This window comes from Ostrea edulis, chromosome 9, assembly GCF_947568905.1.
Source record: "Ostrea edulis chromosome 9, xbOstEdul1.1, whole genome shotgun sequence".
In the NCBI taxonomy this organism is placed as follows: domain Eukaryota; kingdom Metazoa; phylum Mollusca; class Bivalvia; order Ostreida; family Ostreidae; genus Ostrea; species Ostrea edulis.
Genome location: NC_079172.1, coordinates 34,318,041 through 34,332,346, shown reverse-complemented (window position 1 = coordinate 34,332,346; position 14,306 = coordinate 34,318,041).

Here is a 14,306-nt window from a genome sequence, read left to right as displayed (position 1 = left end):
AAAAAAAAACCCAACAACAATGAATTCAAGAAAGTATTAGATATCATTCTTTCTCTGGGTTCTAATTATAAATACCGCCCACTCTGACCAGGTTCTTTGCTGTCACCTTCTCGTTTTACCCAGCGCTTACTCTGGTGCATCGAACCGAGCAGTAACCATACCTGATCTTCCATGACCTTCCTCAGTTTGTGGCGGAGTCGTCGGATCTGGTTTCCCACTAGTCTACGCTCCCTGTAAAATTCTGCCCGACACTGGGGTAATGATTTGCTACACGGTGTGAAATCGCAAGGCAATGAGATGTTTACTGTACAGTCTGGCGGAGGATCGAATTCGTCTGACACCGCCCTACACAGAACACAACTAACACTGGCTGCAAGTACTTCAAAGATAAAGAATGAAAATACTGTATATTATGTATAGTGTACTCCATTTCAGAATGCGAATCATTGATTAACAATATGTGACGATATAACCATTATTTTTTTTATAATGAATTAAAAGACCATAAAGTTATTAAATTAATGTGTCCTTACATGTTGCCTTTACGAACATATTCAACTTATAATGGTAGAATAGAAATACCTATCTTTACTGTGTGTATATATACATATATATATATCCTAAATAAGAAAGTACAAATACATGTAAGATTCTATACTGGTTTCTAAGGAAAACCAAGTACAATGTTTAAACATCTTATTCTTCTACCCGATTAAACGAATCAGGTATAGCGCTGGTTAGTTTTATTTTTTATTTCAGTTTCCGTTGTCATGGTTTCTACTATTTTACGCTGGGTAACTTAAATTATTTTAACGCATGGTTGCTTTGAGAATTTTTGTCACCATTATAAAACTGAAAATAGATACAAGTGTAAATTTAAGAAGCAATTGACAAGGGTTATGAAATAACTTTCCTATCTGAATATTGTGTTCAGTTATTTAGGGATGGAACTCATTTTTAAGCAGTTTAAACAATTTAATCTGGTTGAAACTTTATAGTTTATTAACTAAAAGCAGGTTTCCCAAAAATTGTCTTCATAATCCTTATCATTTACTTTTATTCAAAACAAATTAGCATATTAAAACCAAAACTATTAATTCTAGTCAAGCAATTAAGTTTTAGATGAAACGTAGGTTTTGGTGTAATTTACGGTTCATTTTACGAATGCAACCAATCATATTTCATCAATACTATATATATTTACGCGGCTTTGTTGAATGAGAGCGAGTGCAGTATATATTGGTACTATGTAGATATAACTGTTAAAATATCGATAATAGTGCAGAGATCTTCAAATCGTTGAAGTTCAAACAATTCATAGAAATTCAACTATATACTATGCTCTAAAATAGATAATCCTTTTGCATATATAAAGTCCTTCACCTATTAAAGAACGCAACTTAGAATTGGCAGTGTATTGATAGCACAAATCTAGAGGCTGTCGTAAGGGACCATTGGTAGCTAATCAAGCATTTGGCGTCTTCATCATGTTTAGGTATAAATGTTATAAGATTCACTCAATCAAGTAAAACACATGACTTTTCTTTTGTTTTAATATCTTATAGTTCACTTTACTAGGTCCTTATATCAAGATTAGTTTGATAAATACAGTGTGAATAATTAAGATGGAACACGATAAATAGGAATTCTAGATCAAATTTTCTAGTTATTGACCAAAAACCTAAATATCTATACAACATTTCGGGTCGATTAATACATTATGCGTGTTTAAGAATCGGTGTCCTTTTGTAAAATAATTCATGAATTTACACCATTTGAATTAGCTCTACATGTAAGTCCAAATTTCTTGTTTTAGAAATTACAAAACTAAAATACGCTTTTAGGGATATTATATTTAACACACATGAATTAAATAGAAATGATACAACCATGTAGATTGATAGTGTTTTAGAGCAGAGGTTTCAGCAGCCTCGCTTTAAGTCAGCATTTCGCAAATTCTATGGTCTTTGTAACAATCTAGTTTGCCAATGCAATATATCATTGGGTCAAATGCTGTTTGACGTGTTTCATATCGATTGCTAGACCGTTCTTGGAACACTGATTTTGACTACGGATAACTCCGTATACCTGATCAAGATAAAGGGCTCACGGCGGGTGTGACCGGTCGACAGGGGATACTTACTCCTCCTAGGCACCTGATTCCACCTCTGGTATATCCAGGGTTCCGTGTTTGCCCAACTCTCTATTTTGTATTCCTTATAGGATTTGAGATTGATCACTGTTCGTTATCTTCACATTCCACTACAAAATATAGTACTTTTCATACCCTTGAGGGGGCCTCCGTGGCCGAGTGGTTAGAGCATCGCGCTCAAAATCACACGGCCTCTCACCTCTGTCGGCGCGGGTTCGAATCCCGCTCGCGCCGGTAATTGAGAAAGTTTCCCAGTTTACTTTCGGAAGGTCGGTGGTCTCTTCCCAGGTACATTGTATCTGGGTTTTCTCTTTCACCAATAAAAAACTGGGAGCCACCAGATAACTGAAAATGGTTGAGTGTGGAATAAAAAAAATCAATCAATCAATTCATAGCCTTGCTAAATTTAAATTGGTATGACACAAATATCAGCCGGATAAGATTACGCAACATACATATAATACATTTGGACCAATAGGCCTGCTCATTGATAGTAGTTTGCCTGATTGTGCCTAAAAACTGGAAAGCTTACTTATATAGGGATAATTATGTTACTTGCATCCATTTGAACAACAAGAGAACATCCGCCCTTCTCTAACATGCAAGGTGAGGATAACGAACAGTGATCAATCTCATAACTCCTACAAGCAATACAAAATAGATAGTTGGCCAAACACGGAACCCTGGACACACCAGAGGTGGGATCAGGTGCCTAGGAGGAGTAAGCATCCCCTGTTGACCGGTCACACCCGCCGTGAGCCCCATATCCTGATCAGGTAAACGGAGTTATCCGTAGTCAAAATCAGTGTGCCAAGAACGGCTTAACAATCGGTATGAAACACGTCAGACAGCATTTGACCCAATGCGAGGTTGTATTAATTTACTCCATCAGAGTGAGAGCATATTCCACAAGGATATCATATTTCCCTACAGGAAGATTATACGGTGCAATAGAACTATACGTTAACGGCGCGGTGTTAACGTTAGGACGATCTCAGCTACATGCAATGTAGGCTATAGATGAGCGGACTCCAATTTCAAATGCACTTTTGTAGTCTTTGTTTCAGTATAATAAACAATTTATTGCATGAATATTCGGGATAAAACTTGAAATCCCGTGTCACAGCAGGTGTGGCACGATAAAGATCCTTTCCTGCTCAATGGTCATAAGCGCCGAGCATAGGCCTAATATTTGCAGCCCTTCACCGGCAGTGGTGACGTCTCCATATGAATGAAATATTCTGGAGAGGGACGTTAAACAATACTCAATCAATCAATATTCCCCTCGGGCGTTGCCAATGGGGAATATGATTTTTCTTGGGTGAATAAATCTTTATATCTCCCTCACTATCATACAATAAATGTATAATATTCCATTATAGTTCAATAACACGCCATATTCCATTAGAATAAGGTTCTTTAACTAATGGAACGCTACATTCAACTAACTGAATCCCGTAGGAATCCGGGTTCGAATAGGTTCCAAGTACTCCTTCCTTGTCATAAGAGACGAATAAATGGGGCGGTCCTTCGGATGCGACCGCAAAAACCCAAGCCACAGCAGGTATGGCTAGATAAAGATTCCTCCCTGCTTAAAAGCCGAAATCGCCGAGAATAGGCCTAAACTTTTCAGCCCTTCACCGGCAATGGTCTCCATATTGGAGGAAAATTTTCGAGCGGGATGTTGAATAATATATAATCAACTAACTGATGGTCATATTCTAAATGAGAGACGCCTTTCTATAGAAGTTCCTAATGACATAAAACTACATATTTTATTGAAAGTAGACATTAATGGCAAACTGACAACTCAATTGTGTGACAAACGGGATGATTTCAGCTTCTCCATCGTCAACTTCCCATATTTATATAGCAATATTCCATTATCACCTGCATATGGTGTTTATATATCTCAACTGATTCGATATGCAAGAGCTTGTTCTCCGTATAGTCAGTTTTTCAATCGAGGTAAGCTACTGACAAACAAGTTGATGGTACAGGGATTTCAACAGTCTCGATTGAGGTCAGCATTTCGTTATAACGATCTAGTTCGTCAATACAACCTATCATTGGGTCAAATGCTATCTGACGTGTTTCATACCGATTGTTAAGCTGTTCTTGGCACACTGATTTTGACTGCGGATAACTCCGTTTACCTGAACAGCATATAGGGTTCACGGTGATCAATATCTTAACTCCTATAAGCAATACAAAATAGATAGTTAGGCAAACACGGACCCCCTGGACACACCAGAGATGGGATCAAGTGCCTAGGAGGAGTAAGCATCCCCTTTCCATCGGTCAAACTCACCGTGAGCCCTATATCTTGTTCAGGTAAATGAATTATTCCTTAGTCGAAATTAGTGTGCCAAGAACGGCCTAACAATCGATATATAAAACATCAGACAGCATTTGACCCCAAAGATAGGTTGTATTGGTAAACTAGATCATTATAACGACCATATAATTTGCGAAATTCTGACTTTGAATGAGACTGTTGAATCCTCTGTAACATCAGCTTATTTGTCAGTAAGCTGTCTCGATTTAATAACTAAATCTAATATCATACGCAGAACAAACTCTTGCGTATCGAATCAGTTTAGGAATATAAACACCATTATGCAGGTGATAATGGAATATTGCTACATAAATATTGGAAGTTGACGGTGGAGATTGGTTGATTGTATCTTGCTTAACATTTCGCTCGAAAAAATGTGACTCATATGGAGACGTCACCAAGAACGATGAAGGGCTTCAAATTTAGGTCTAATGCTCGGCGCTTACGACTATTGAGCAGTGTTGGGTTCTCTAGCGTGCCACACTTAAAGGTAATCTCCGAGGACCCGTGGCATTCACACCTGATGCCGAGCATTTGACGATGGAACTGTCACTACCTGTTTTAACGACTTGGGTCTGTCACGGCCGTGATTCGAATCCCGGCCTTCCGCACGCGGGGCGAACGTTCTAACCTCGCGGCCACCGCGGCGGAGAAGTTGAAATCATCCCGTTTGTCTTACAGCTGAGTTGTCATTTTGTTAATTGTTATTTGAGTTGTTAGTTAAAATATCTCAGTAGGAAACAGATGTGGAGGGCTCTGTGGTTTCTTCTATATCAAGTTCACAGTGACATATGGAATCGACATATGAATGAAAATGATTATTGTCAATATATCTAATTGTCGAGTTGAAGACCACACCAAAAGATGTTTTCTTCTCATGTAGAAGCTTTTGAATAAACTCTGCTCCATTAGAATATAAAAACAGTTTAGGTAACAAAGGAGCACTATTCGTGCCCATGGTGATTCCTAAAGACTGTTGGAAAACCTGACCACCAAAGACTACGATATTTACTTGATCCATCAATGCTTCTTTTTTTTGGTAAGACTTTTTGTGAAGTTTAGGAGTCCAATGAAGGTATGGTAGCTGGTGTTCATCCATCCCATTGATCTGGATATTAAATGTGTCTAAAACTGAAGAATGAACTTGAAGAATTTCATCTTTTTAAAGGCCAGTTGGAGTATAAATACGATTACCAAATGTGGAATTAATGACAAGTTCGTTTAAAATACATTTGTAATAATGAGCCTCACAAACAAAGACAATGTTGTCACAGTATGGGCTAATTTTGGTTTTTTTTATTAGCGTATTCAACACTCATTGGAATAGAGTAAAGTTTTGTGTGAATAGCATGTTGACCTATTAGTAATTGTTTGTTTACGTAAGGTAAAAGTGAATAAAGTTTGATATTGTGTATATGAACGATGTCTATGACTGCGTTTATGTCTCTGTGTATTTACGTTATTTCCTTGTGGGTTAGTTAAATTTCCTACATTGTATACGTTATCATCGCATCCGAAATGCGGTACCTAGAGTTCTTATCCAGTGATCTTCTCGTTTTCTACTTAAAAGGGTACTGAAAGTTTAATTTTTTGTATGATGGTAAAAAAATTTCTAGAATGCTCACCTTCATGGACAAGATGGAGTGGTCAGGGGAATTAAAATGTTTACAGAAGTGTTTATCACCTCTGTGCCCCTTCCCGGTATTCTTTTAAGTAAACATTAATAATGAGGAATCTGAATTCATCCCGTTTGTCATAAATGTTGTTACTTTGCAGTTAATGTCTACTTCCAGTAAAATATCCAAATATGAATCAGATATGGAGGACTGCGGTGTATTTTATTTCCAATTCATTGAGATATATCGAATCGATATATGACTGAAAGTGAACAGATAAAAGGTTGACGATGCATATAAATGTCGAATTGGAGGCAACAGGAAGTGGTGTTTGTTCTCCTGAAGAAGCGTTTGAATAAATTCGTCCTAATAAGGATACGAAGCTAATAAAGTAGCACAATTCGTGTCCATGGGAATTCCAACAGACTATTGGAAGATCTGATCACCAATGAATACGTAGATATTGTCAATGAGGAACCCCAGCATGTTTTCCAATTAACTGCTCTAAGAATATTTTAGGTTGATTGTTGTCTGATTTTTTTGCAATCATTACCTCTCGTCGTTTATCATTATAGGCCCGGTCTAGGACTTCTCCAATCAATGATTGACGCTGTTTAGTAGCTGTGATTTTTCGTGTCATTGTTCGAGGTTCTTGTTTTCTGTGACTTCTCTAAGTTTTGCTAAAAGTGTAGTGTTAATGTATATCATACTTTTATACAATGATTTCTAGTAGTTGTTGAATGTCAGATTTCGTAGCTTTTGATTGCGGAAAGACCAATAAGTCACGAGAGCCACGAGGCACAACTTTTACCCTTAGAAGAACATAGAAAAGCGTTCAATGAAAGTTTTTCAAAGAAAGTGCAGTTTTGACAAATTCACGAAATTTTATGCCCACTAATCTATTGATACCACGGTATGACATTTTCATAATGAAGCTTATCAGTTGAAAACACTTCGTAAGTATGATATGGAAATGTAAAGTTGTAATAAGTTTTCCTCTTAGTTTGGTTTGAAGGAATGACATTGAACAGAATCAAACAGATGTATATTTTTTAGGATAAGAGTAATTTGCGAACCCAGAACAATTGACTAATTTATTGGGATTTTACTTACATTCTGGGATTGTTCACTCAAATATATACCTCTCGAAGTTTATATAAGTTGTCAGATATTTAGACCCATGCAAAGTGCTAAGAATCAATTAGCATTTAAGATTTTTATTGTGCCAACGCCCACCTTGACGTATGACCTTGGTACTGGCTTTTAAGTGATCACGCGTAAGATCCGCCATTTTTCTCTTCGTACAATTGTTACTTATTTCGACGTCTTCGGCATGGAATCGAACTCAGTGCTCCCACACAGAAAGCTTCTACAATAAGAAATCGTACATCGTTGAGATGTGAATATTTTAAATGGACGTTCACATTCATGCACATGTGCCGCTACACCGAAGTTTTCTTTTAAGAACTGATCGGTATTTTTCGTGCGCCTCGTAGAAACAATAATAAATTTTGAATACATTAATCGCATTTGTTCAATAATTTTGGTTAATTAATTTGTAAAATAAATTTATGAGTTCCTGATATGGTATCTCTTATGGTCCTTTGTCATTGACAATCGTGTCTTAATTTTATAGATACAATATTTTGCATTAAAAAGCGAAAAAGAGAGTATTTACAACTCTGTAAGCATTTTCCGTGTGACATTTCAGATTTATTCGTTTTCATTGGATAAGTTATTTACATGTATTGTATGCGGACGGTGTTCCGCTTATAATAATATGTATATATGTAAAATAGCATTTTCCATTTTTTTAAAAGATATAATTTTGTATTTCGAAATGTTACCAACATCGCACTCGACATGACGTTGGTCGAACGACGTGACATAATAATTTATAATTTTTGCATTGTCTTTCCCTAAACACAAAATCAAACACTGGTTTCTTTTATATGCTAGATTGATGGCCAGACCAACACGAAGTAAATTGAGAATCAAGGAAACTAAAAAAAAAAAAATATTATCTTTATTATTCTGGAAATATATTTATATCATTCACTGCACAATACGTAATAAATCGATACCCTTCCTCTGGCGGATTTATGATGTGATAACTTCCAACCAGGAGCGTGACCGTGTTCTATTTTTTCAATGAAGTAGAAAAGTTTTAGTTGCACGAGATGCATCAGGAGTACTAAAACTCTTTAGGATTGTCATATTTGCATGTGAGGGTTTAAAATTTGGTAACGAATATTAAATACTATTCAATTTCATTTTCAATTAAAATTCCACATGCAGAGATTTACAATATCCACAAGTTTCATTAATTACAATATCCATTAAGTTTCATTAATATACACATGCGATGAAATTTGTATTTTGGATTCACTTCGTTACTAATATTTAAATTATGATTTATTCAAAACGTTTATTCTTCAAGGTTTCGTTTTAATTTGTTGTTAAAGTCTTGTATTAATTATCCATAAATTATGCCTCAGTGATATGCAACGTTCGTTTGCAGAATCCGAGGGCTGGGTGTTGTTTTAAGAAAATCAATTAAAATGCATATACACAACAAATTTAAAGAATCATAACGTTATCTTTGTAGTTATATGACTGTTATGTGTTTTGGGAAAATGAAAGTTATAAAAATTAATTAGTAAGACATTTCGTCAATGTATCTTTCCTTTCTTGAGAAAATTGAACAATTATCTCATTGATAAATCTAAAACAACGCGTCACTGTATTACTATTGGCGTGCTAATGTAAACAGCGTACTAAGTATATTGATACTTGATTTCTGGGAAGCAAAATAATTAGTTTTGAGAAAATATATATTTCGTTTTAAAGAGAAACAAAGACACTTAATGTTGAAATCTAGGAGCAAGCAGACGCTATAAATCGAAATAGATTTTAATGAAACTGTGCAACTGTTGGAAGTACTAAAATTACAAATTGATTTGATTTATGTATAGGATAAAGTACGGTGTGGGTTATGTCCAACTACAATGTACATCTACAGCGGAAAAAGATAAGTAACCTAACATCATTTTATGAGTGAGTGTGTGAATTTTTAAAACATATTTTACGTTCCATTTTTGTTTGTATTTTACTTGGAGCAGTATGCGTTTTCCACAGCATCTCCGTACGTCCGTATGATGTTTTACCAACAACCAATAATAAAGAGCAAATCAAATTGTATTATTCAAATATGCAAAGCGGAATTATTTTCAGCCTTAGCTATATAAGGAATTTACGACAAGACACAATTCTTACTATGTTCGGCAATAAAACCCCACGATTATTCCCTGCTGAAATTCTTTAGAATTAACGCTAAATTAATCATGATAATAAAAGATACTATTTTTGTTTCGGATACCATCCAAATGCTAAATATCTTCCTAAACTTTCCATAAGCTGCATAATGATATTAATCAAGGTGCACTCTTACGGATAAATCGTCAAAAGATTGATGCTGAACGTTCATTTCTAGACATAAAAGACAACTGCCTGTATAATGTGTAACAGTTTAATGTTTCCTGTCCGTGCACTAAATTTCGACACGAGTTCCTATTCAGAATTAAAAGATGTAGCTGAACTGTGACAGTTCATGCAAATATAATACAGATATGTTTTCTGAAATTAATAACTGTATTTTTTCGTCACGGCAGTTTCATGCAGTTAATCTTTCGGAAGGTTGTCGGCAATATCATCCAATAAAAACACTTTTAGGAAAAGATGTTTAATTTCTTAGCATTTGATTGGTCGAAGAATTTTATGTCACTAAGATGATATACTTTAGAAATATTTCCTCATACGTATTTAGGAATCGGGTCCATTTTTCTGTATAAAGTATCGTGTATTTTTATTGTTTTCGTAGATTTTCTGACAGCGTGTTGAATGCATGCTTCCTTTTCACATTTTTTTAAAAATTTTATCAAAGAAAACCTACTGTTTAAACCAAATTTTAATGATAACCTTATCAGACATAATATGTCCGATTAATTAGAAAAGCTTAAATATTATATTGAAGGTTGAATAAAGGTGAGCGACGCGAGGGGTGAACAGGTTTAATTTCATTTGCTATGAATTATATAGGTAATTCCGCATCTATGTACATTATAGACAGGTAATCTACACTCCATCCATTTATTCTAAAATACACGACTCGTTCTAAATTAACTGTTTTGTCTAGAATTCTACATGTAAGTATATATACTTTCATATTTACCTATATCCTTTACGTGTATTTTACAAAATATAGCTTATCTTCAAAAAATGTCTCTATGCACATATTGATTGAACTAATTATCTAACCTTTATTTATGGATCACGTTTTATATTAAGTTCGACAACAAACTAAACTAGGCCTAATATACAATGCCGCAATTTCACATACACTCCAGTCGTCTTCACGAGAAGTATGTACATTTCTCGGTCATTATCATACCCCCCCCCCCCAACCACCCACCCACTGATGGTACTCAGAAAATTTTGATTTTTTTTTTATCATAATCATTTTCAAACTAATAATGATAAAATACTAATTGATACATTTCATTCCTTGCATTTCATTAACACATTGCATAGCGTTTTAAAGCAAACTTTGAATACAAGATAATAAATATAATTTATTTCTACATAAATAGGCTTAACTGAAAAGGAAAATTTTTGGATATTTTATCGAAATGTGGCAGTTATCAAAATCAAATTAAAAAAATGTATGTGTCTGTTGGAATATTATGTAAGCAGTCCGGTGGCCTCACGATGACTCAATGATACGTGATAACATGCATGTATATTGAAGTTATCCAGTATGTACGTATAAGGTATGTACGAGTTCTGAGTCAATGACATTGATTTCACTTTCCATTGATTATATACATTTCAGAGAAAATAATTTTTTTGAAATAACGCCCGTGTTATATAATGTATTTTAAGACCTAAAGCTACTATTTTGATACATATTATTTTCCTGTAAATTAATTTTAGAAAGTATTGCCTAAAAGCAGGAAAATCACCACACATCTACTTATACACAAAATATAATCCATCAGTCTGAACTGAAATTAAGAATTAGCCATTTCCTATTTTCTTTGGCAGAGTGTTGGGAAAATTCCGATATAACGAGAAATTGTTTTCTGTTTAAAATTTTCCGATTTTCTGTTACCTCTTGGCACTGTTCTGCAAGTGGAACTAGACCTTCCTAAAAACGTGAGATCAACTATGGTCATATTTAGATGCGGAGTTTTACCACTAAGAATTAATAAATGTGAACTAGTAGTAGTAGTAGTTTATTTATTTATAGTGACATGTGTATATTCACAGACAGTGTAAAAATAAATCAAACACCCGGCCCATCGGACCTATATGCCACTTTAAACACAAAACTTAAATGCAGTACATAAAGAAAAGAAAAAAGAAGAAGCACAGCGTTAATAAATAAAAGACAAACAAACATAAAAACACACATATATGTTGTAAGTAAATACCTGCAGTACATCAATGTGTTTTATTTTTAACTAATTGAGGACAAGATATTATGTGTTCCCTGTGATCGAATAGAGAAACGGATTCCTTCAGTAGAATACAAATATCTGAATACCACAATTTAGTTTTAGATTATATTATTGTTATTATAAATGTACATTGATTCCAAGTGACATATAGGTCCGTTTGGACCGGATGTTAATTCATTTATGTACTTCGTAAAACGTTGTGAATTGCTGTAAAACACATACCACTTTATAATAATTTTTCTTCTTGCTATACCATACTATTATAAAAGCTGTACATTTTCATAACGTCATACTCTTCAAATCCATAGGATGTATATTTAAAAGTCGAAGGAGACAAGGGTTATTTCATTTAAACACCGATAATTTCATCATATCTTCATTTTAAACAATAATAGGTTTTTAAAGTGATTGCAAGCGCCTTAATTTTCACTGGATTCTTATCATTTACTTAGAAAACTTGATGTAAAAGCCTGTTACTGACCAGAGAAGCGCCCTACTTTAAGGAAATTAAAATGGATTTAATGTTTCATTCATCACTTCAAATGGAAAAATTTATTTTAAAATATTTACATTCACCAATATTTTGTTAATAATGATCATTTTGCTTGTTTATTTTTTATCACCTTTAATAATTGTTTTAAAGATAATGTATCACGTAGGATCTCCTAATTAGCAGGGAATAATCCTCGGTGATTTGTAAAATCGGTGAAGCTTCATTGACAATTTTAATTCATATTCGAAAATAAAATCCTCGCGGTGAATCATAATATTTACCACCAGCAAAACTAAAGGGAAGAAAAGTATGACGCTTATCAACGATACACAGTATCAACATATTTCATATTTTTGTTTAATTCAGAGCTTTTTTTTTTTTTTTTTTTTTTTTTGGCTTATGACATTTTTATTTCCCAGACCTATCACTATAACATATAACAAATAGACTAAACGATAGAAGAAAAAAAGTGTGGAAAGCTGCCAGGGATGGGGCCCTAACTAAGCTCCACCTAAATAACAATATATATTCCCTATTACATCTCGCAGGATGTAGAAGAAGGAAAAAAAACCTGAGAGAAATACAAGATTATATAATCATATGAGAACAAAGTTATACAAATATAAATACATGTACATCATTTCTAGAGGATATTAAAGTATTTCGTGACAACTACCCAAAGGGCCCTTCTCACACTCCAAAAAGTCTATTCTGACCCTGGGTAGTCATGTAAAAGGGAAGGCAGATCATTTCCCTTTACTTTATTTGTACATGATATGAATAGCATGCAACACAATTTGTAATATAAATATATAAGACTATAATTTTTTTTACAATACTATCAAGAATATGCGAAAAAGATACTTTGTTTAATTTTTTGTATACAGATACATTGAATTCAAGGATTCCCTTTACATTCTTTCGAATGTCATAAGATTGCTCTTTTTTTTTTAATATTCTACAATACATTTTATATTTGTAAATTTTACATGCAATTAGTGATAAAAGATTATTTAAAAATACTGTTTTCTCATTGATTTCCCAAAAAAAAACCAAGAACAATGTTTTTCCATGAAACTTGAAAATTCAATGTTTTCTCAACGATTTTCCAAATTTCACAAACATTTTTACATTTCAGTACCAGATGCTCATTATCTTCTTTTTCCTTACATAGTGAACATAAATCCGTATCAGTAACTTTCCATTTCTTTAACATAACTCGGTTGCTGGTTAGATTGTTTAACAACTTGTAATTGAAATCAGCAATGTGGGTATCAAAGATATTACATATTTTTTGTTTATATATTGCACTCCAAGACTGTTTTGAAACATTGAAGCTTTTAGAATAAAAATTTTGGTGTAGAGGAGGTACAAATTTCTTATCCCGATAAATATCATAGAACATTTTACTTGAGAAATCTTTCACATGTACAATTCCCTGATTTAGCAGTAGAAAGTATGAATTATCTTTTATATGTACATTTTCATATATTATATTTTGAACATCGAAAGGTTGTAGTAATTTTCCTATGGCATTTTTTACAATATTATATTCACAAATCCAGTTTTTCTTGCAAATCAATTTATCTATAAACCATAAATAATTCAGAGCTTTTAGTAACCACCATGCATTGCGGGTATCAACGCTGTTTAAATTTTACTGGTTATCGACATAGGAAATCTTTTCAAATCTGTACAGCGTATTTGCAATGGGTTTTGATTGTGTTCTAGAATTGGTTTTGTTTCTATGTTAGAATTTCTACAACCGGAAAAATTATAGCAATCTGTTTCACAGAAGATGGTCTCTCTTATTCAGAAATATTTCGGTTTATGGCTGTGTACAACAGTTGTATTTGATAGTGATTTTCACAACTCCTATATTTCAGTACTACAGTCCTTCATTTGTCTTTAGTTATTCATTTATGAATTTATTTTTAAAAAAAAGCTCTAGTGTTTTTCGTGCAGCGTATAACTGGACAAAGATTTACAACTTAAAAAAAATGAAAATGCAGAAAATTAAATCTTGTTTGTTTTTGTAAGAAAAAGAAACAACGCTATATTTTTTTTCCAATGGAAATTAAAAACATTTTTTCCCCATTTGTATGTATGTAGATAGCGTATGTATTTAGCATAACTTTATATACTAATTTATATTGTATCTGTATAATACTGCTGTCTGTATACATGT